Source organism: Gorilla gorilla, chromosome 22 (genome assembly GCF_029281585.2).
Source record: "Gorilla gorilla gorilla isolate KB3781 chromosome 22, NHGRI_mGorGor1-v2.1_pri, whole genome shotgun sequence".
In the NCBI taxonomy this organism is placed as follows: domain Eukaryota; kingdom Metazoa; phylum Chordata; class Mammalia; order Primates; family Hominidae; genus Gorilla; species Gorilla gorilla.
In genome coordinates, this window is record NC_073246.2 from 30,665,558 (window position 1) to 30,685,823 (window position 20,266).

A 20,266-nucleotide genomic window follows, 5' to 3' on the forward strand; every position below is an offset into this window, starting at 1 on the left:
AACTGAACAAGGACTGAATTGCCATCACTTGTGGGATATTTTCTGGACCTCTTTCTGGACTTCTTTCCTTACAGTACAAACTACCACACCAAATGTATAAAATCTCACAATGCAGCAATTGTCCAAGGCATCTTACTGCTTCTATCTTGACTGTGAAGAAGAGGGTGCAATAACAATTCCCAACTCTCAGGGTGAGAAGGATGATGGAAAAGGAAATCCCTGTAGATGGATGAGATTTTTGGTGATCTCTGAAAGTTTCAATTAGGCTTTGCAGCATATTTCTAGAGTCAATTATCAGGAATATCAAGCCCATGCTATGTCAAGGCCTTCATCACTTTCTAGATTCAACAAACTTTTTCCATAAATGGCTATAGAGTAAAATTTTAGGCTTTGTGGCACATGTGATCTTTGCTGCAGTGACAATGTGAAAGCAGACATAGACAATACCTAAACAGCTATGTCTGTATTCTGTTAAAAATTTAATTGCATAACCCAGGTACCAAGGACATTAACACTGGAAAAAAAACTTTTATACAGATTACGGACTTCCTATATATTTTGTAAATTGTTTTGACTGTATCCATTAGTTACAAAATAATATCCAATATCACATATAGCATTAACTCAACATAACTCTTTGGTTCCCTTTAATCTTGAACACTTTCCGTATCATTCTTTATATTTATGACATTGATATTTTTAGAGGATAGTCATTTATTTTGTAGACTGTCCCATCTTATGATGGCCCCTTCATTTTTGACATGGGTAATTTGTGTTTTTGATCAAAGTCCAATCTTGCCAGTTATACACTGAAAACAATGTTTTGACAAAGCCAACATTTGGTCTTCATTCTGTTTCACATTTGTTTTCTATTTCAATAATTTCTACCGTGTGTTTATTGTTTCTTTCTACTTTATTCGGGGATAATCCAGTCTTTCCCTTTCAAACATATACAGATTTACCGTTTGTCATAGATCTATTCATTTATTATTGAGTTTATGTTATTATTTATTTTCACCTTAAATTATATATAATCAGAAAAAAATAATTCCAGCGATTTTATTACTGTTTTGCTTTGTTCTGAGGGGACTTCTTTTATGGCCAAGTATATGATTATTTTTGAAAAATGTGATGTTCAACAAATATAAATTAGCTGAAACTTATTGACTGAGGTTTTTTGAATCATCTATGTCCTTCAAGAATCAGTTCATAAGAAATGGACCCTGAAGAATTTAGGTATAAATGGGCACCATATTCGCAACTTACTCTTTAACAATTCAGCGAAAAAAATATATATATGCATGTGTTTATTTCATTATTTTACACTATTTTAAAAACTTTTCTCTGAGTAAGAAATTATCCAAAATGTTAAAAGTAAAGCCAAAAAATTAATATTAAAAATATTTTTAATTGCAAGGACCTCTGTTGAGCAGGATTTGGCCCATGAGTCAAAAGTTGCCAACCCTGCTGTAGAGAAAGGAGGCATCTCATTGTATCATAGATTACAGTAAAAATCGGATGACCTGAAGTTTATTCCCTTGATTACCTGTGTCACATAACTCAGACGGAGTCCTTTCTTCACTCGGTGTCTCAGTTTCTCTATCTGCTCTACAAAGCTTTTTTTTTTTTTCAATTTATATTAAATATATGGGAAGCCTTAGGAAAACTGTATAAACTGGCCTGGGAAGGGTTACTGGTCTCTCTTCATTCTGTCCCCTCCCCCATTTGCCACATACAATGCACTAAAATGCCTTATAAAATGAAATGGAGGGAAGACACAGAGAAGGCACGCAACAGGTTGAATAAATGATGAGGCATCAAGAAGATGAAAAGCAGCAGGATCTTTGAAGGAAAGATGTAGACCATAAAATGGGGCAGCAAATTGAAAAGATGAAGATTGGAATGAAAAGAGTTTGAAGCCAAACCACAGAGAATTCAACCCAATGAGATCACTAGACTGAGGTAGGAAAAGAAACATCATGATATACTTCCAAATGTGTTTCCAGTCTCTGCTCATTAGGAATAAAATCTCTACCATTGTGTATTCCTTACACCCACAGATAATTTGATACTCACTCTGGGGTAAATCTGAATATCTTAGCTTTCCCTAAGAAAAGATGTTGCCCTCAGATTGCTGACAACCTGCAGAAATTCACACAAAAAGAGAGGAATGCTGCCTGGGTGTTGACTCCTGGAGATGCTATCTCTAGCACATTATGTTTCACAGCATTTATTAATACCATTATTGGCCCAAGTTACCCACATCACTTGCTATTCCTGTAATCCTTTAAAGGCTTGCACAAGGAAACAAAGAACATATCCATGGATATTTTTTAAATGTCTACAATATTTTCTGCTTGACATATGAAGGTTATCCAAACCATGGTCTACATTAAAAACAAATAAAGCTGAGTCTCACCTTATTTATTTATATCCAGCCCACTATAAAAAGCAAGGCCTCTCTCACTTGTCTCACATTGTTGGGGTTGAAAGGGTCACCAAAAATCACTGAATGTGAAAAATTAACTCCAAAGAGAGTATGTACTTTGACTAATGTTCCAGAACTAAATGGAATTGGTAGCAAGCTGCAATGGTTTTAATGTGCCCCACAAAAGTTCATGTGTTGGAAACCTAATCTCTTTGCCCTCATGAAAGGAGTAGTGGAATAATGTTGCTATCACTGCAGCGGGTTTATTATTGCAGGAGTGGCTTTGTTTTAAAAGCAAATTCCCTTGGCTCTGTTTTTCTTCATCTTTCCCCTTCTACCATGTTATGATGCAGCATGAAGGCCTTCACCAAGTGCAGGTGCCATGCTCTTCCCAGCCTTTAGAACTGTGAGCTGAATAAACTTCTTTTCTTTATAAATTACTCCATCCGTCATACAGTGTTATAGCAAAGAGAATGGACTAAGACATGGGACAAAGATTCAGTAGGCTTATTAAATTATCTATGTAACTACAGAGAGCTAGTGAACCAATTTCAGCTTAGGGGAAACAGGAAATTCAGAAACAGGAAGCCCAGAGAAAAATGGCACTGGACTGTGACTCCTATTGCCTCAGGTTAGATCATCTGACTTCACAAGGTAAAAGCTTCTGCACACAAAGCTGCTTCAGCCCTTTTCCACCAATGGGACACCGTTGCTATGTAGAGTAGTGCAAAACTCTGTCATTTACTTGTCATGGGACATTGGGTAAGTCACTCTGTATTAGTCCATCGTTTTGCTATAAAGAAATACCTGAGGCTGGGTAATTTATAAAGAAAAGAGGTTTAATTGGCTTATGGTTCTGCATGCTGTACAAGCATGGCACTGGCATCTTCTCACTTCTGGTGAGGTCTCAGAGAGCTTTTACTTATGATGGAAGCTGAAGCAGGAACAAGCATGTCATATGGTGAGAGAGGAAGCAAGAGAGAGAGCAAGAGGAGAAGGTCAGGCTCTTTTAAACAATCAGCTCTTGCATGAACTCACTCATCACCAAGGGGATGGTGCTAAGCTATTCATGAGAGATCAGACCCCATGATCCAGTGACTTCCCACCAGGCCCCACCTCCAACAGTGTGAATCACATTTCAACATGAGATTTGGAGGGGACGAACATCCCAACTATATCACACTTGAACATTCTCAGCCTCAGCAGCCTTATCAGAAGAATGAGGATAACCCAGTAAACTCAAGCCTAAGTGATGGAGGTGTGGTAATGCTTGACAGACAGAGTTGTTAAAGGGGAAGCTATGTCATCATAAAAGGGAATGAGCTGATGAGTATGACCATGTTCTTTTCAGGAGACACAGTGAGGTACACTTAAGCAGATGTGATTGGTGCTCCCAAACCAACTCGTTTGACTGCCAACACCAACTACTCTCTTCCTGAGGTGATCTCTGGCCATTGTAGCCCACATGGACCACATGGAGCAAACTAGGGAGTTAATGTATCCCTAGAAGCAGTCCTCAACCAGTGACTGAAAACCCCAGCTTCCTCATCCTGGGATAGGAGCAGGCACAACAACTCTGAAGCATGTTGCATAGCGTCCCCCTGGCAGAATCAAACCTCAGCTGTACACAGCACTGACCTACTTAGTATCACACTCTTTAATAGTTTTCTCTTTTTTTCCTAACTCACCTCCCTACTCCCTGCTGCTGTTTCCTGGAAGCACTTCCCACATAAACTATTTACACTCAAATCCTTATCTTAGAGTCTGTTACTGGGTACTTAGCCAACCCTAAGATAGCCAAGTAGAAATACCCAGCAGGTAGTCTAATATCCAAGTCTGGGAGTTGTGTCAGCAGGACAAACTGTATCTGCAAGTTGTTGTGCATTCATATTTGCTATGTGGAAAAGAGTGGTTAGAGTGAGTTTAAATAAAAATTTTAAAGTGAGGCAGAAGCTGCTAAGAGAGAATTTGAGCAAGAAATATTTCCGCAGAGGCCCAAAAAATCAGCAAAAGAAGATGATAACAAGAACGCCCCTTATAATAAACAAGGAATATAGGAGACAGAAAAAAAAGCTACAATGAAACCTGTTTTACTTCTAGCACACTTATGTCTTATCAGGATATACACAGAGAACACAAACGTCCTATAAAAGATAAAGAAGCATATCCCTTTGGCAGTCCATCAGTTGCACTCAGCATCTTCAGGAGAGAATAGCGAGGGCATCTGATTTCCTATCCAGTATTGCCCCCTCCTAGAACTCACAGATGCAAGTTGATAACTCCTTTTTTATAACTTAAGGCTGCAGCTGTCAGGAAAGAGAGGGAGACAGGCTCAACCACTCTCAGTGGCCAGAAATCAGGTAATGTGATTATTTCACCTCCTTCCACTAGGTATTTCAGCAAATCATAAATGTATAATGACAGCTACATTTACTTCTAATTCTGGACATGAGTATTACTAGTTTTTCAGTATTGCTAACTGTCAGACATACTATAAATTGTCCCCTTGACCCACCTGATATTCAAAATATCCTACTGGCATTTAATCTCTTATGTGATGCTCTCCCCTTGAGTGCAGGCAGGACCTGTGACTTGCTTCTAACCAACTGAGTATGATGAAGTTGATAGAATATATGTAATTACATTACATAAGATTCTAATGTCTTTCTTGCAAGCAAAGTTTCACCCTTATGGCCTCTGAGGGAGCAAGCGGGTATGTTGGGAAGAAAGAGTGGCCTCCAGCTAACAACCAGCAAGAAATGGAGGCCCTCAACCTAACGTGCCACAAGGAACTGAATTCTACCAATGACCACATGAGCTTGGAAGCAGATCCTTCCCCAATTGAGTTTCAGGTGAGACTGCAGCTCCATTTAACATTATGGTTTCAGCCTCATGAAGCCAAGGACTAGAAGAGCCAGCTATGGTACACTCAAACTCCGGATGTACAGAAACTTATAAGTGTGTGTTGGTTTAAACTGCTAAAGGTGAGATGATAAATGTGTGTTGTTTTAAACTACTAAGTGTGTGCTAATATTGTTACACAGCAATAGCTAAATAATATGCTAACTATAATCTTGTATTGACTTACTGGCTTTTAGTCCTAAGAATTTTGCTATTTATATTGAATACTTTTAAATCAATAAACCATGTGGTTTGCAAATTATTGGATTTGTCATTGCCTTTCTGAAATACAGGCTACCAAATCAGCCAAAAAGGTTTCCACCGACACACAATTCCTTGGGTGAGTGATAAGAGAGACCCTGGTAATAGCCAGATACAGGGAATAACTTGACAAGTCTTACTGTGCCCCTGTAGGTCAGAATCAACCTCCAAACAGCAGGAAATATTTGGTGTTGTGAGCTCCATTTCCCTCACACTTGAGCTTCAGGAGAAATTTGAGAAAGCCAAGTGTGAGTGATGACTAGCTAAAGAGCCATGATTTGCAAATGTTCAACATTATTAATCAACAGGGAAATGCAAATTAAAACCACAATGAGATACCACCATACTCCTGCAAGAATGGCCATAATTCACATATACACCATGGAATACTATGCAGCCATAAAAAAGAATGAGTTCATGTCCTTTGCAGGGACATGGATGAAGCTGGAAACCATCATTCTCAGCAAAGTATCACAAGGACAGAAAAACAAACACCACATGTTCTCACTCATAAGCAGGAGTTGAACAATGAGAACACATGGACGCAGGGAGGTGAACATCACACACCAGGGCCTGTTGGGGGTTGGAGGACTGGGGGAGGGATAGTGTTAGGAGAAACACCTAATGTAAATGATGAGTTGATGGGTGCAGCAAACCAACATGGCACATGTACACCCATGTAACAAACCTGCACGTTGTGGACATGTACCCTAGAACTTAAAGTATAATGATCTTTTTTTTAAAAAAAAAGAATGGCCATAATTAAAAAGTCAAAAAGCAATAGATATTGGCATGGATACGGTGAAAAGGGAACACTTTTATACTGCTGGTGGGAGTGTAAATTAGTTCAACCACTATGGAAAACAGTATGGAGATTCCTTAAAGAACTAAAAGTAGACCTATCATTTAATCCAGCAGTCACACTACTGGCTATCTACCCAAAGGAAAAGAAGACATTATATGAAAAAGACACATGCACACTCATGTTTAAGGCAGCACAGTTCATAGTTGCAAAGATATGGAACTGACCTAAATGCCCATCAACCAACGAATAGATAAAGAAAATACGGTATATATACACCATGGAATACTACTCAGCCATAAAAAGGAAGGAAATAATGTCTTTTGCAACAACTTGAAGAGAGCTAGAGGCCACTATCTTAAGTAACTCAGAAATAGAAAACAAAATATTGTATGTTCTCACTTATAAGTGGGAGCTAAGTTATGAGGACGCAAAGGCATAAGAACAATATAACGGACTTTAGGGACTCAGGGATGAGAAGGTTGGGAGGGGGTGAGGGATAAAAGACTATGTATTGGTTATACTGTACACTGCTCGGGTAATGGGTGGACTAAAATCTCAGAAGTAACTGCTAAAGAACATATCCAAGTGATACGGTTTGGCTGTGACCCCACCTGAATCTCATCTTGAATTCCAATGTGTTGTGGGAGGGACCTGATGGGAGGTAATTGAATCATGGGGCCAGGTCTTTCCCGTGCTGTTCTTGTGATAGTGAATAAGTTTCAAGAGATCTGATGGTTATAAAAAGGGGAGTTCCCCTGCACAAGTGCTCCTCTCTTTGCCTGCCACTATCCATGTAAGATGTGACTTGCTCCTCCCTGCTTTCCACCATGATTGTGAGGCTTCCCCAGCCACATGGAACTGTATGTAAGTCCAATTAAACCTCTTTCTTTTGTATACTGCCAGTCTTGGGTATGTCTTTTTCAGCAGCATGAAAACAGACTAATACACCATGTAACCAAAAACCACCTGCACTGCACCCCAAAAACTATTGAAATTTAAAAAAAAATTTAAGAGCTATGATTTGAAACAAAAAGGGCATGAGATTTAAAAAAAAAAAGAATTATGTTCTCGAAAAATTATTGAGACTACAGAGCACTGACCAAGACCCAGGAGAATTCAGGACTCCAGTCTGCATATAAACCTATCTGATAAAGGGTAGTCGTTAAACAATTGGCAAGAGCAACAACATTATGCTAACTGGCATAATACCCTTGATAATGAAAGAAGGGAGTTATAAAATTTATTATGAAATGACTTTACTGGAATCCGTTGTAACCACACACAGAGCAGAGAGGAGCATATGAAACAGGTCTTACTCTATAGTCAAGTCATATCATCTAACACAACAGTTGATGTGCCTTGGGGTAGGCAGTAGTTCATGTCTCAGGAGTGACTTCTTTCCTTCCATAAATTCATTCTGCCCAAGTCCTTTACAATCGTGGGTTCTTTAACATTGGCTCATGAGACATCCTCTCGCAGTCACCTGTCTCATGGCTGGCAAGTCCTGTGAGAACTCTCCTCTCACAGGACCCCACAGTCCCTTTAGCTTTTCTATGTGCCCCTCCAGCGACCCCCCTTTTTTTGTTTCAGCCTCCAACGTGATTGTCAGTTATTCGGGTCCATATGCGTCCTCTATGGATGAGGAGCAAGGAATCAGGGTGTCGGGAAAGTGTGAGAAAGAGTTAGAAGAGGGTCTCTCTTTCATTATATCTCTGAGAGGCTGAGATCTCTCACAGCTAGAAGTAGTCTCCTTGCAGAGATGTTATTCCTCTGCCCAAACAGGATGCACTTCTCTTACCCTGGGCTTCCCCTCTGTGAGCCACGTATCATGCCATGGAGACCACTGGAGGTTGGTGGAAGCAAATGGCCATCCTCTACCTAACCTAACTCTTGAAGCTTGTCCAAAGGATACATTCTACTTCTTCCCCCCCACAGACACAGAATACTGGGGATTCTTACTGTGTAGCATGCAGCATCCAGCCACTTGCAGAGTGTCCACTCAGTTTGTGCTCACCTTATTTCATGGATTGGCCAAAGAGATAAAGGATTTCCTGTGAGTGTTCCCGTATGGAAATACCACTTCTTTTTCATTTCCGATCTCCATCACCCCACACTCAACTCAGAGGAAATCAGACCTTATTCTCCCTTTCCTCAACTTTCATCCAAGAAGTACCCTTCTCCTCATGTTCAGCCTACCACCCACTCCTAGATAGGGGACAAGAAGGAAGAGGCAGATCCTCATCGGTCTCTCTAGAGTACAACCAATGGAGCATCTCATGGTCAGTGAGATGAGTTCCTTTCCCTCCAGTTTCTTGATGGATTGAAGGTCATTGCTCTAAGGTCCTGTTATGGACTAAATTTTGACCCCCTAAAAGTCATATGTTGAAGCCCTAACCTCTGATGTGACTATATTTGGACACAGGATCTTTAAAAAGGTAATAAATTAAATGAGGTCATAAGGGTGGGCCCCAAACCTAACAGGACTGCTGTCCTTACACAAAGAAGAAACACCAGGGGTGAGCATGCACAGAGAAAAGGCTATGTGAGGACACAGCAAGAATACGGCCATCTGCAAGCCAAGCAGAGAGACCTCAGGAGAGAGCTAACCAGCCAACATCTTAATCTTGGACTTCTAGCCTCCAGAATGGTGAAAAAATAAATTTGTGTTGTTTAAGCCATTTAGACTGTTGGTATTTTGTTATAGCAGCCCTGGCAAACAAACAGAGGTCCAGTTGAATTTTACAAACTGGCAAGGATCCTGACTGGTCTACTAGCTGACAGGAGATCTCTCCAGATGTCAGGGATCTTAGGCCCACCTGGGACCCCCAGGTTTCAAAACAAGACCCAATCTCTACCCAGAAGCTTCTGGCATTACCCCTAGATGATGTGTAAGTATTTTTTCTATTGCAAAAGTTGTGTGCTGGGCTGTCAGATAGCTAACTTATACGGTTTGGAATTTACCTCTCAGCTCAGTAGCATAAGGGAGGTCTTTGTTTTCTCCACCAAAATGAACGTCAAAGATCCTACCAGAACCTTCAGCAAAGCATAATGAATCCAGATACTTGGTTCCTAATAGCAGCAGATATATGCCCTGGGAGACCCATATTTGGACTTCATTGTCTTTTCTACTCCAGATGTAAATTTTCTAGGTTATTATTAAAGTAAGGTTGTGGATTCTCTTGAGGGTGATATAAAATAATCATAGATATTTTAATCCCTCTGAATTTAAGTATTTCCCATTGAAACAGAGCCCCTTTTTCTCTCTCACTTGCTTATAATGACTCAAAAGGGAACCAGTGAACTGAAATTTTTCTTAACCAAATCTACAAAGTGTAAGCTTTCTTGTCCTACAGGGAAAAGCCTGCACATACTAAAGTTATCTAGGTTATCTTGGAAAGTTTTAGCTGTCCAGTTCCCAGGACAAGAATTCAAAGCTTTCTAACTCTAAAGTTTTCTTATTCTGAATAATTTCTAAATGGGCTTCCTTTGTAAGCAATAGTTTGTACTGAATCAATTGCTTACAAGGGTCACATTTTGACTAGACATTTCCTGCCTTTGGGCTAATGAATTACATCATAATTCAATTTGAATGCCTCAAAGTCATCAGCCAGCACCCTCAGCATTGTGGGGCAGTACTTCTAAGGCAATAGTAGTTACTGTCTGAGAGCTGAATTTTTTCTGCAGAATGCACCATCAATAAATGATTTTTATTTGCCTTCCCTAAAGCAAGGCTTTTGTGACATTGAATTTGTAAGTTGTATTTTCCATCTCACAAAAGATTTCACAAGGAAGTAGAGTTTGGGGATTGCTTCTCCGCTCTTGTGCATCCCACAAATCCTCACCCACATCCTGACTCCTCAACAGGTCACTGTGTTAAGAGTTGGTAGGAAGAAACCCTTTCCTTTAGGATTTTTCCTCTTCTCTATACCCCATGGCCACCTAGTGTAATCAAGCCCCTTTACTTTCTTCCCTCTGGGCTCTTCTTAGGTTTTCCTTACCACTCAATTCAACTTGTTTCCACATGAAGGGAAGAGGATGGGGAATGAGGCTTCCCAAGGATATGTCCAGTATCTTTATGATACTGAGACCTTTCCAAGTGCTATCATTTGAATGTGTCCCCCAAAGTTTGTGTGTTAGAAACTTAATCTCCAATGCAACAGTGTTGGGAGGTGGGGCCTAATGAGAGGTGATTAAGTCATGAGGGCTCTGTCATCATGTATGGATTAATGTCATTATTGTGGGAGTGAATTAATTATCTCAAGAGTGGGCTTGTTATAAAAGCAAGTTCAGCTCTCTCTCTCTCTCTCACTCGCTCTCACCTTCCACCATGAGATCACACAGCAAGAAGGCTCTTGCCAGATGCTGACACCTTGACTTCCTAGCCTCCAGAACCATGAGCCAAACACATTTCTCTTTGTTATAAATTGCTTGGTCTGTGGTATTCTCTCATAGCAGCATCAAACTGACCTATACACTGAGCACCTAGATCAGACTCCTCTTAGAACATCTCCTGAGTAGCATCATGCTACAATTCTCCACCTCTTTCTCCACTGTGAGTCAGTACCAAATGCTGTCTCTCTTCCTTATTCTAGCCATGACTCTGGATGGAGAAATAAGATTAAAACACACACACACACACACACACACACACACACACACACACACACGTGCGCGCAACTTACTGGAATTTATAGAGCAGTTACTTCATGCCAGACACTGTGATAAGTGCTTCAGAAACATTACATCAATTAATCCTTACAAACAACTGTTACTCCCATTTTATAGGCAAGGATATTGAGACACAGTGACCACACAAATAACAAGTGGCAAGCCAAGGTTTGAATCCCAGTTTGAGGTCATCATTGTGCTCTGTGAACAGGACTTATGATGGCCAAGTACTAATATTACAATATTGGAATTTATACTCTCTGGAGTTACGATTCAGGGAGAGATGATTTGGAAGTACAAAGTCAGATATTTTCATGTTAAATCTAGGTCAAATGTTCTCAACCAGAGGTTATTTGCATCCCTCTCCCACCACCCTGACCAGGAGACATTTGGCAATGCCCAGAGACATGTTTGGTTGTCACAACTGGGGACTGCTACTGGCACCTAGTGGGTACAGGCTAGGGGTGCCGTGAAAAATTCCATAATGCACAAGATGCACCACCCCGCCCCCCCCCCCCAAAGAACTGCCTACTCCAAAATGTCCACAGTGCTGTGATCCAGACACCAGCTCTAGGGGTTTGGTTTAGTTGGCATATTTTCCTCTCCCCTACCCATTCTTCTCTTTGGATTTTAATTCTCTGTGTCCATTTTAACAGTCTTGTTTTAGGTTAATCTTTTACTATGACTTTCCAAGGTCCTTTTAGGAAGCAAGGGGAGTGTGACTGAAGGAAAAACTGACATTCAAAGAATCTCCTGAGAAATAGCACCCTGCTTGGAACAAAATGCTTTGTGAACACTATTTTGGGAACAGTGACCAAACAAGCCAGTCGTCTGCCACTTACACATCCAATCCCGCTTACTACCACTGCTTCCTGGAATCCTGTCCCAAGAAAGGGGCTAGGGGTGAGGAGAGTGGTTACCCTGGAACATACCATTTCTATGAGAAATCTTAGAAGAAAAAAAAAAATGAAGACAACAAACCTGTAACTTGATGCCAGCCTGAAATCCTCTTCACTAATCATAAGTCAGAGAAAGTGAAATTATTTCCATCACACTCACACAGTATGTTCTCTGGGGTTTGCAGGAACAGAAGAGACAATGTGGAGAAAATGCATCGTCTGTGGTTCTGAAATCAAAGCCTAATTAGTCAGAAGACAAATCCCATGGGCTTCAGTAATAAAACCTATGTTTCAACCATGCCTATGTTGGGCAAGTCCTAAAAGTCAAAGAATGATAAGGCAACTTTAGTGGAGAACATCTTTGTTTACATTACAGGACTCACATGTAAACTTTGAAAGCATGCAATCAAGTGAATAAAATATTTTAATTGGCCTTTAAAATATTATTATAAGAGCAAGACCAACTTGTTTAAAGTATTGCCTGGCTGGTCTCTGGTTTTGGCAGCTCATTATACTGTCTTAATGCCGTAAGATTTATTAATGGTCACATGCATTTCTCTGAAAAGCATTCCACATTTTATCCAATTCTGGGTAAAGGTTATTTATACCTTAGAATGCTCTTAATTGCTTCACATTAAAGAAAAATATGGAATAAGTTATAAGTATTGCCTCATTTAATGTATTTTCAAATTATAGCGTTTTGGCAAGTTTTGCTCATTCACTTCTTTAAGCTTGGGATATCTTTTATCCCTTTCACATTCTCTCAAAATTTTCCTTATCACTCAAAAGCTAATTCAGATACCAATTCCTCCATTAATCTGTTCCTGACTCCCACATCAGCATTAACCAAATGTGCTTCTCTGCTCCCAACCATATTGCTTCTGTATTCACTAGGCATATGTAACAATCATTTTGCTCTACATTATATTTGTCTCTGTCTTTCTTCTTTAATTAAAGTAATTAAAGTACCTTCAGTGGGAAAGACAGCATGTTATTCATTTTGCATCTGAGGAAACTGATAGGGTGTCTGGAATTAGCATCCAATAATGATTGATTAAATTACATGTAATCATATGAGTTTTATCAAATAAAAATTGCTTCAAGTTTGTTCTTTTGGTTTGTTTGAAGCAGTTTGCTCATTTTAATAATTACATGAGACCCAAGCCTCAATCTCTTAGAACAGGTAGCTCTAGTGCCTCTCCCGCTCTAGACTTAATTTTGTTTCCATTGGTGCCAGGATATGAACAAAACATTTTCTGATGCAAATATAGTCTCAGATTGGTACCACACCAAATACCACAGTCCAAGTAGGTGAATAATGCACTGAATATTTGGCCTGATTTGGCTGACTGCAGGCAAGCTAGCTAATAATTAATTAAAGCAGGATCTTCTGTATTTACTTCATTTCAAAACTCCTTGACACTCTCTCACTCGGCAACTCTCATTATCAACTAATGACATTTAAACACCTAATACATACTAGGCATCTTTAACAACTAGAAATACAGAGCTCAGTAAAGACACAGAACTGACTTCATATGAACAAATGTAGAAACATATTAATGGAAGATTCTCTCTTTTAATATCTAAAAGATTGAAAAGATTGTTTAACAGAAAATATTGACCTAGAATGTGACTTGAGCAGGCAAGTAGTTTGTTTCCAAGAGAAACAGGTACTCTCCTAGTAATTGCATTTTAAATATACACAATGTGCCACTGAGATCCCATAAATAATGCAGACCAAGGTCCCTAGCCATGCATGGGAAGAGACTTGCAAAGATTAATTCAAAGACAAGGATCATCTCTGGGAAAATCCCAGCTGCAATGCTCTACTGGTATTCTGCATCAGATTCTCCATGGTTTCTACCTGAAAGCCAGAACCTCACCAATCTAGTTTGATTTTGTTTTCTTATGGCCTGATACTTGATGTCCTGTAGCAGGAAAACTGCTCCCAAGCTCCAATCTGTGGCTTGAATTCTGCTTGCAAATATCAAGAATGGTACAAGTCTTTCTGAAGCTGTGAGTTTATTTTCACAAAAGAGGAAATAAGCCACAATTTAAGAATAGATCCCAAGTTTTCCTTATCATTTGCAATTCTTACACCTGCAAGACTGGCTGGAAACCCAGAGACATGGGTTTTGGTTCTGTTTAGGCTTTTCACAAGTTGTATGAGCTTGGGCAAACTACTTAACTTCTCAAACCCAGTTATCTTATCTTCAAAATAAAAGAGATTGACAAGGTTATCTCTAAGATACACTCCAAATCTGGAGGCCTATGACTATTTGGTTTTTAAGTTCAGATGTCTCAGATTTCTCCTGGAACATACTGTCAGGATATCTGGAGAATCAAGCATACCTACTAAAAACTGTTACCAATATTAAGACATGCCCATAAAAGCCCGGTGTGGTGGCTTCCACCTGTAATCCCAGCATTCTGGGGGCTAAGGTGGGAGGATCACTGAGGCCAGGAGTTCAAGACCAGGCTGGGCAACATGGTGAGACACTGTCTCCACAAAAAGTTTAAAAATTAGCCAGGTGTGGTGGCACATGCCTACAGTCCCAGTTATTCAAGAGGCTAAGGCAGGTGGATCGCTTGAGCCCAGGAGTTCGAGGTTACAATGAGCTATGATCATGCCACTGTACTCCCGCCTCGGTGACAAAGCAAAACCCTGTTTCTAAAAAAAAAGAAAAAAGAAATGCCCATATACAGAACTATTCAGACTTCCCTTGAAATACTGTAAATTAAATTAGTAAATTAAATTCCTTATTCCTTCTCTCTAGTGATATGATGATCTCATAAAAACCTTACCAAGGTCACTAAGAGTAGAAATATTTTCCTATTTCAAATCTATTTTTGAATACATAAGTATTATTTCTTTTGAATCTACATTATGTATTCCTGAGTAGTATGTAGCAATTAAAAGATGAGCATCTTTGTAATATTTATTTAATTTTGAAAAGATTGTCTCCTCAACTTATCTTCAAGATGCATCTAAATTTAGATCCATCTTGTTTTTAATAATTTCATGAGGAAAACCTGGCAGAAAAGAACCCTATAAGTGGAAACTAATACATTCCAGAAAGAAAGGACTTTCCTTCAAAATGGAAAAATTTACAGTATAAGGAAGGAGGCCCTTCAGGCAAAACACATCTCAAATTCCTACTATTCGGTTTTCATTTAATATTTTGCATACTTGAAGAAATGAAAGTAACATTAGAGATAATCTTATGCCACCCTCTTATTTTGGAGGTTAGGAAAATCAAAGCCATGATTTATGGCTGGAGCAAATGGGTGACTGATACTGGCATTTACTGAAATTGAAAGCTCTAGAGATGATCATTTACTGAAATTGAGAGCTCTAGAAATGATGTATAGGTGAGGAGGCAGACACAGTGAAGGAAGAGGAGAAATGATGAGTCAAGAGTTTGAACTTGTTGAGACTGAGATGCCTGCAGAACATTCAGGAAAACAAAGTCCAGAAAAGAAATGGATATACAGGTCTTGAGCTGAGGAGAATTTAAAACGTGTGTGTGTGTGTACATAAAATATTGAAATATACACACATGTGTAAAAGTATCACTATGTAAATCGTAAGCTTTAGCCATAGCCATGAATGATAGATTGATAGAAAGAATGTAAAGGAGACAAAGGGAGAACTATCCAAGTGTCAGAAGAAAAACCCAGAATGAGGCTCCATGGAAGTCAAAAAATAATGCTTTTTTTCCCCCAGCAATGTCAAATTCTTCTGAGAAGTTCAACAAGAAAGACAGTAAAAGGTACCTGAATTTAAGGACCTAAAAGGTCATTGTTGACAATAACATGAGTTGTTTCAGTGGAGTGATGGGTACTGAAGCCAGATTATAAAAGATTAAATAAATGGTGAGTGAGAGAGAAGAAAATGGAGACTAAGTGTACACAACCCTTTCAAGTTGTTATTTAAGAGAAAATAAATTAGAGAGCAAAGTGAAGTAAATGGAGGATTTTATTAAGATGGGCGTGACTGTTAAAATGCCATTGGAAAGGATTCAGTAGAGTGGTGGAAACTGGAGAGGTGAGGGTAAAAAAAAAGAGGGAAGACAAAATATGCAATGGCCTTTAACAGAAATTGGCAGAAAAGGATCCTGCAGAGGAGCTATAGGTTTTAACCCCTTAAGTTCTTAAGGGGAATGGGTCCCTTTTTAATTCAAGGAATGGGGAGAAAAGTCTAGCAAAGACAGGCAGCGTCAAGAAGAATTTGTAGACTTCTGGGAGTTTCAATGGCGATGCCTCAAGCCTGGGAACAGGGTAAGCAGCCCTAATTAGGATTTCTTCTCAAAACTTGAAGCATGAAGAAAACATGAAAGAATCTCTTGTGCCTTCTATAGGCAACCCAGCTGAAGTCAAGACATCTTTTAACATTAAGAGTGGATGCCACAGAGCCAGTGGCTTATCTGCCTGATGAATCAGTTGCACCAGCCCAGAATGAGGTGCAATTCAAAAAATTCTTGCCCCACTAGTAGGCTGCTGTGTATAATCCTATTCTGAGAGAGGCCCACACAAGTGTGGTGAGAGTAGGAGAAAGGCTGTGGACTGTGGTTGTATTAGTCATGGGTCTCTAGAGGAACAGGACTAATAGCATAGATGTATATATGAAGGGGAGCTTACTAAGGAGTATTGACTCACACGATCACAAGGTGAAGTCCCACCATGGGCTGTCTGCAAGCTGAGGAGAAGGAAGCCAGTCTGAATCCCAAAACCTCAAAAGTAGGGAAGCCGACAGTGCAGCCTTCAGTCTGTGGCTAAAGGCCTGAGAGTCCCTGGCAAACCACTGGTGTAAGTCCAAGAGTCCAAAAGCTGAAGAACTTGGAGTCCAATGTTCAAGGGCAGCAAGCATCCAGCACGGGAGAAGGATGAAGGCTGGAAGTCTCAGGCAATCTAGTCCTTCCACATTCTTCTGCCTGCTTTTATCCTAGCTGCTCTGGCAGCTGATTAGATGGTACCCTCCCAGATTGAGGGTGGGCCTGCCTCTCCCAGTCCACTGACTCAAAAGTTAATCTCCTTTGGCAACACCCGCACAGACACACCCAGAACAATACTTTATTCATTCTTCAATCCAATCAAGTTAACACTCAATATTAACCATCACAGTGGTTATTCTATGTATTATTGAACATGTTTTTCACTAAAATGTGTTCATTCAGTTTTCCTTAAGCATTAAGTAATCCATTAGAATGTTTTTGATGCAAGTCACAGACTATCCAATTTGAAGTAGTTCAAACACTAAGAAGGCTTATGATATGGCAATGAAGCAGCAAAGCAATATCATCAAGAACCTTGTGCCTTCTCTATTTCAGTTTTGTCATCTTTAGAATGTCATGTGACCTCTTTACAGTCCAAACATGGTATTAGCAGCATCAGCCAACAACTGCAGACACAAAAATACCCAGCAAAGAGAAGGGGAATTTCTTCCTGTATCTCAATTGCTATTAGCAAGGAAGTTTCCAGAAGCTCCCCCAATTGACTTCTCCTCAGGTCTTATTGGCTAGATGTAGTCACATGCCCATCCCTAAATCAATGTCTACAAAGGAAATGAGTCCACCATGATTGCCTTAGCCCAAACATAATTCACTCTCTGGGGTCCAGAGAGGTTGTCACTTACCCTGAACTCATGACTAGGTGACACCAGGATGAAATCAAGTCTCTGCCCTCAAGGAAAAGGGGATGAAATGGCTTAGGATAGACCAGCAACTGTCACAGCAGAATTAAAGAACACATTTGGCAAGAGGAGGAGATCTGGTCACAAATGAAGGACCTTTGTTGTTAGAGTAAAAAGCATTCTTGTCCTCCAAAAGATGAAAGATAAGGTCATCAAACAGTGTTTGATTTAAGAGATATCTTCAAAGCCTAGCTAGTGAATTCATTTATTTATTAAACAAAGTTAATGGGATATTTGTATCTATGAGACATCAATAAAGTTCTAAAGAAAATTTCCTAAATTTAAATAACATATTTACTTATAAGCAAGTCTTCCAAAATCCCATGAGAACCTTTACTTTAAAAAATAAATGTTTACCCTTGAAAACATTCTCAGTAGTACAAAAGAATTGTCGTAAATTTTTTGGTGTTACATTTTTAATTGACAAATATACATATTTATGGTGTACAACACGATGTTGTGAAATTTGTATACAATGAGAAATGGCTCAGCTTTTATATAACCACACTCACCTCCTTACCCTATCCATTTGCACACTCCCAGCAACTATTAGGCTATCCTCCAATTCTAAAATTTTGTCAAAATGTTATGTAAGTGGGATCATACAGTATTTAACCTTTAGGGGTTGGCTTTTTTCTATCAGCCTAATTCCCTGGAGATTCATCCAAGTTGTCGAATGTATTAGTCTTCCATTTCTTTTTATTGCTGGGTAGTATTCCATGGTATGGATGTGTCAAGCTTTTATACACATTCGTCAACATGTTTTTATATGAACATGTTTCAATATATCTGCAACCAATGTCCAAAAGTGCAACTGCTGGGTCCTATGGCAATTGCAGGTTAGTTTTATAAGTAAGAGACTACGAAACTTCTTCAGAGTGGTTGTCCCATTTTATATTCCCACCAGCTATGTAGAAGTGGTCAAGGTTCTCTGCATCCTTGCCGGCATTAGGTTTCATTACCATATTTTAGCCATCCAGATAAGTATGTGCTAGTATCTCACTGTAGTTTCTAGTTTCATTTTCCCAGTGGCTAACAATGAATATCTTTTCATGTGCTTTTTGCCATCTTATATCTTCTTCATTGAAGTGTTTATTCATGCCTTTTGCCCTTTACTAATTAAATTTTTTACCTGACTTTTTTCTTCATATATTGGGGGTTTAGTTGATTTTTTATATATACTAGAAACAAGCCTTTGCTGGATATGTGGTTCGCAAATATTTTCTCCCAGTCTATATATTTCCATCCTTTTCACATGGGCTTTCACAGAGCTAGAGTTTTTAATTTTTATGAGATCCAACTTAATCGATTTTTCCTCGTATGCATCATGTTTTGGTATCCAGATCAACCCAAAAGGAAGCCATAGGACAAGGAGACTTGAAGCTAGACATTAAAATTAGCCTCCTTAACTCCTTAAAAAACTAAACATAGAACTACATATGATCCAGCAATCCCACTTCTGGATAGATGTTCAAAGGAACGGAAATCAGTATGTTAAAGAGATAGCTTCCACTCCCACATTCATTGCAACATTATTTACAATAGCCAAGAGGTGGAAGTAAACTAAGTGTTCATCAATGGATGGATGGATGGATAAAGAAAATGTGGTATATATACACAATGGAATATTATTCAGCCTTTAAAAATAAGGAAATTATGTCATTTGTGAGAACACAGATGAATGTGGAGGATATCATGAGGAGTGAAATAAGCCAGGAATAGAAAGAGTAATACTGTATGATCTCACTTACATGAGGGATTTTAAAAAGTCAAATTGTTAGAAATAGAGAATAGAATGATGGTTGCCAGAGGTTGGGAGGAGGGTGTTGGAGAGGTGTTGATCAAAGGGTATAAAGCTTCAGTTAGGCAGAAGGAATAAGGCTTTTAGATCTACTGAGCAGCAGGGTGAGTATAGTTAATAAAAAGGTATTGCATATTTCAAAGTTGCTAAGAGTACATTTCAAACATCTTATCACAAACATATAATGGGTAAGTGAGATCTTCTGTCTCCTTGGGTCACTTTCTCCTGCCATGTTTCCCAGAAACTTTCTCTCTAGATCCTTTCTGTCATCTCTCTTCTTCCAGTTCTCAACTTCTCAAGCACCAAAGGACAATTCCAAGGTGTCTATTTCTGTACAAGATGGAGGAATTTAACTCCAAATACTCACCTGAGACTTAGCTCCTGGCCTCTTCTTTCAGTATGCAAAAAGAGTTTATTGTAACAATTTTCTTGTTTTAAAAAAAAAAAAGCCATCTACACCTGAGATTAATGCTGCTGTTTCCTGAGCATTTCTTTTGTTGCTACATTATTTTTTATTAGACAAATAACTCCCTCTGCCAACCCATCATCTGTGTCACTTTAAACAAAAAAAAAAAACCCACAAACTGAAACCTCCCATAGCAGGAAGAGTCTCATTGACCAACAAAGACTGGATTCCCATTGCAAACACTATAACTCAGGTCCATGAGCTATGAGCTTATGAGTAGCTAATGAGACATCACTGGGTTCTGCTTGGGTGACTTTAGAAGACTGACCTAGACAATATTTTTTTTTTTTTTTTTGAAACGGAGTCTCACTCTGTCTCCCAGGCTGGAGTGCATTGGCACAA

The 20,266-nt window shown here is 39.3% G+C and overlaps 1 protein-coding gene across 3 annotated transcripts in view; it reads right to left on the reverse strand.

The window, feature by feature from the left end:
* HEMK2 (HemK methyltransferase 2, ETF1 glutamine and histone H4 lysine) overlaps positions 1-20,266 on the reverse strand; it is a 307,782-nt gene that overhangs the window by 180,265 nt on the left and 107,251 nt on the right. Inside the window, exon 8 of one of the 3 annotated variants that reach the window (XR_010132451.1) lies at positions 12,045-12,189. The exons of the other annotated variants lie outside the window; for them this stretch is intronic. The gene's annotated coding sequence lies outside the window, so the exon portion shown is untranslated. The remainder of the gene's footprint in view (positions 1-12,044; positions 12,190-20,266) is intronic. 3 annotated transcript variants of the gene reach the window in all.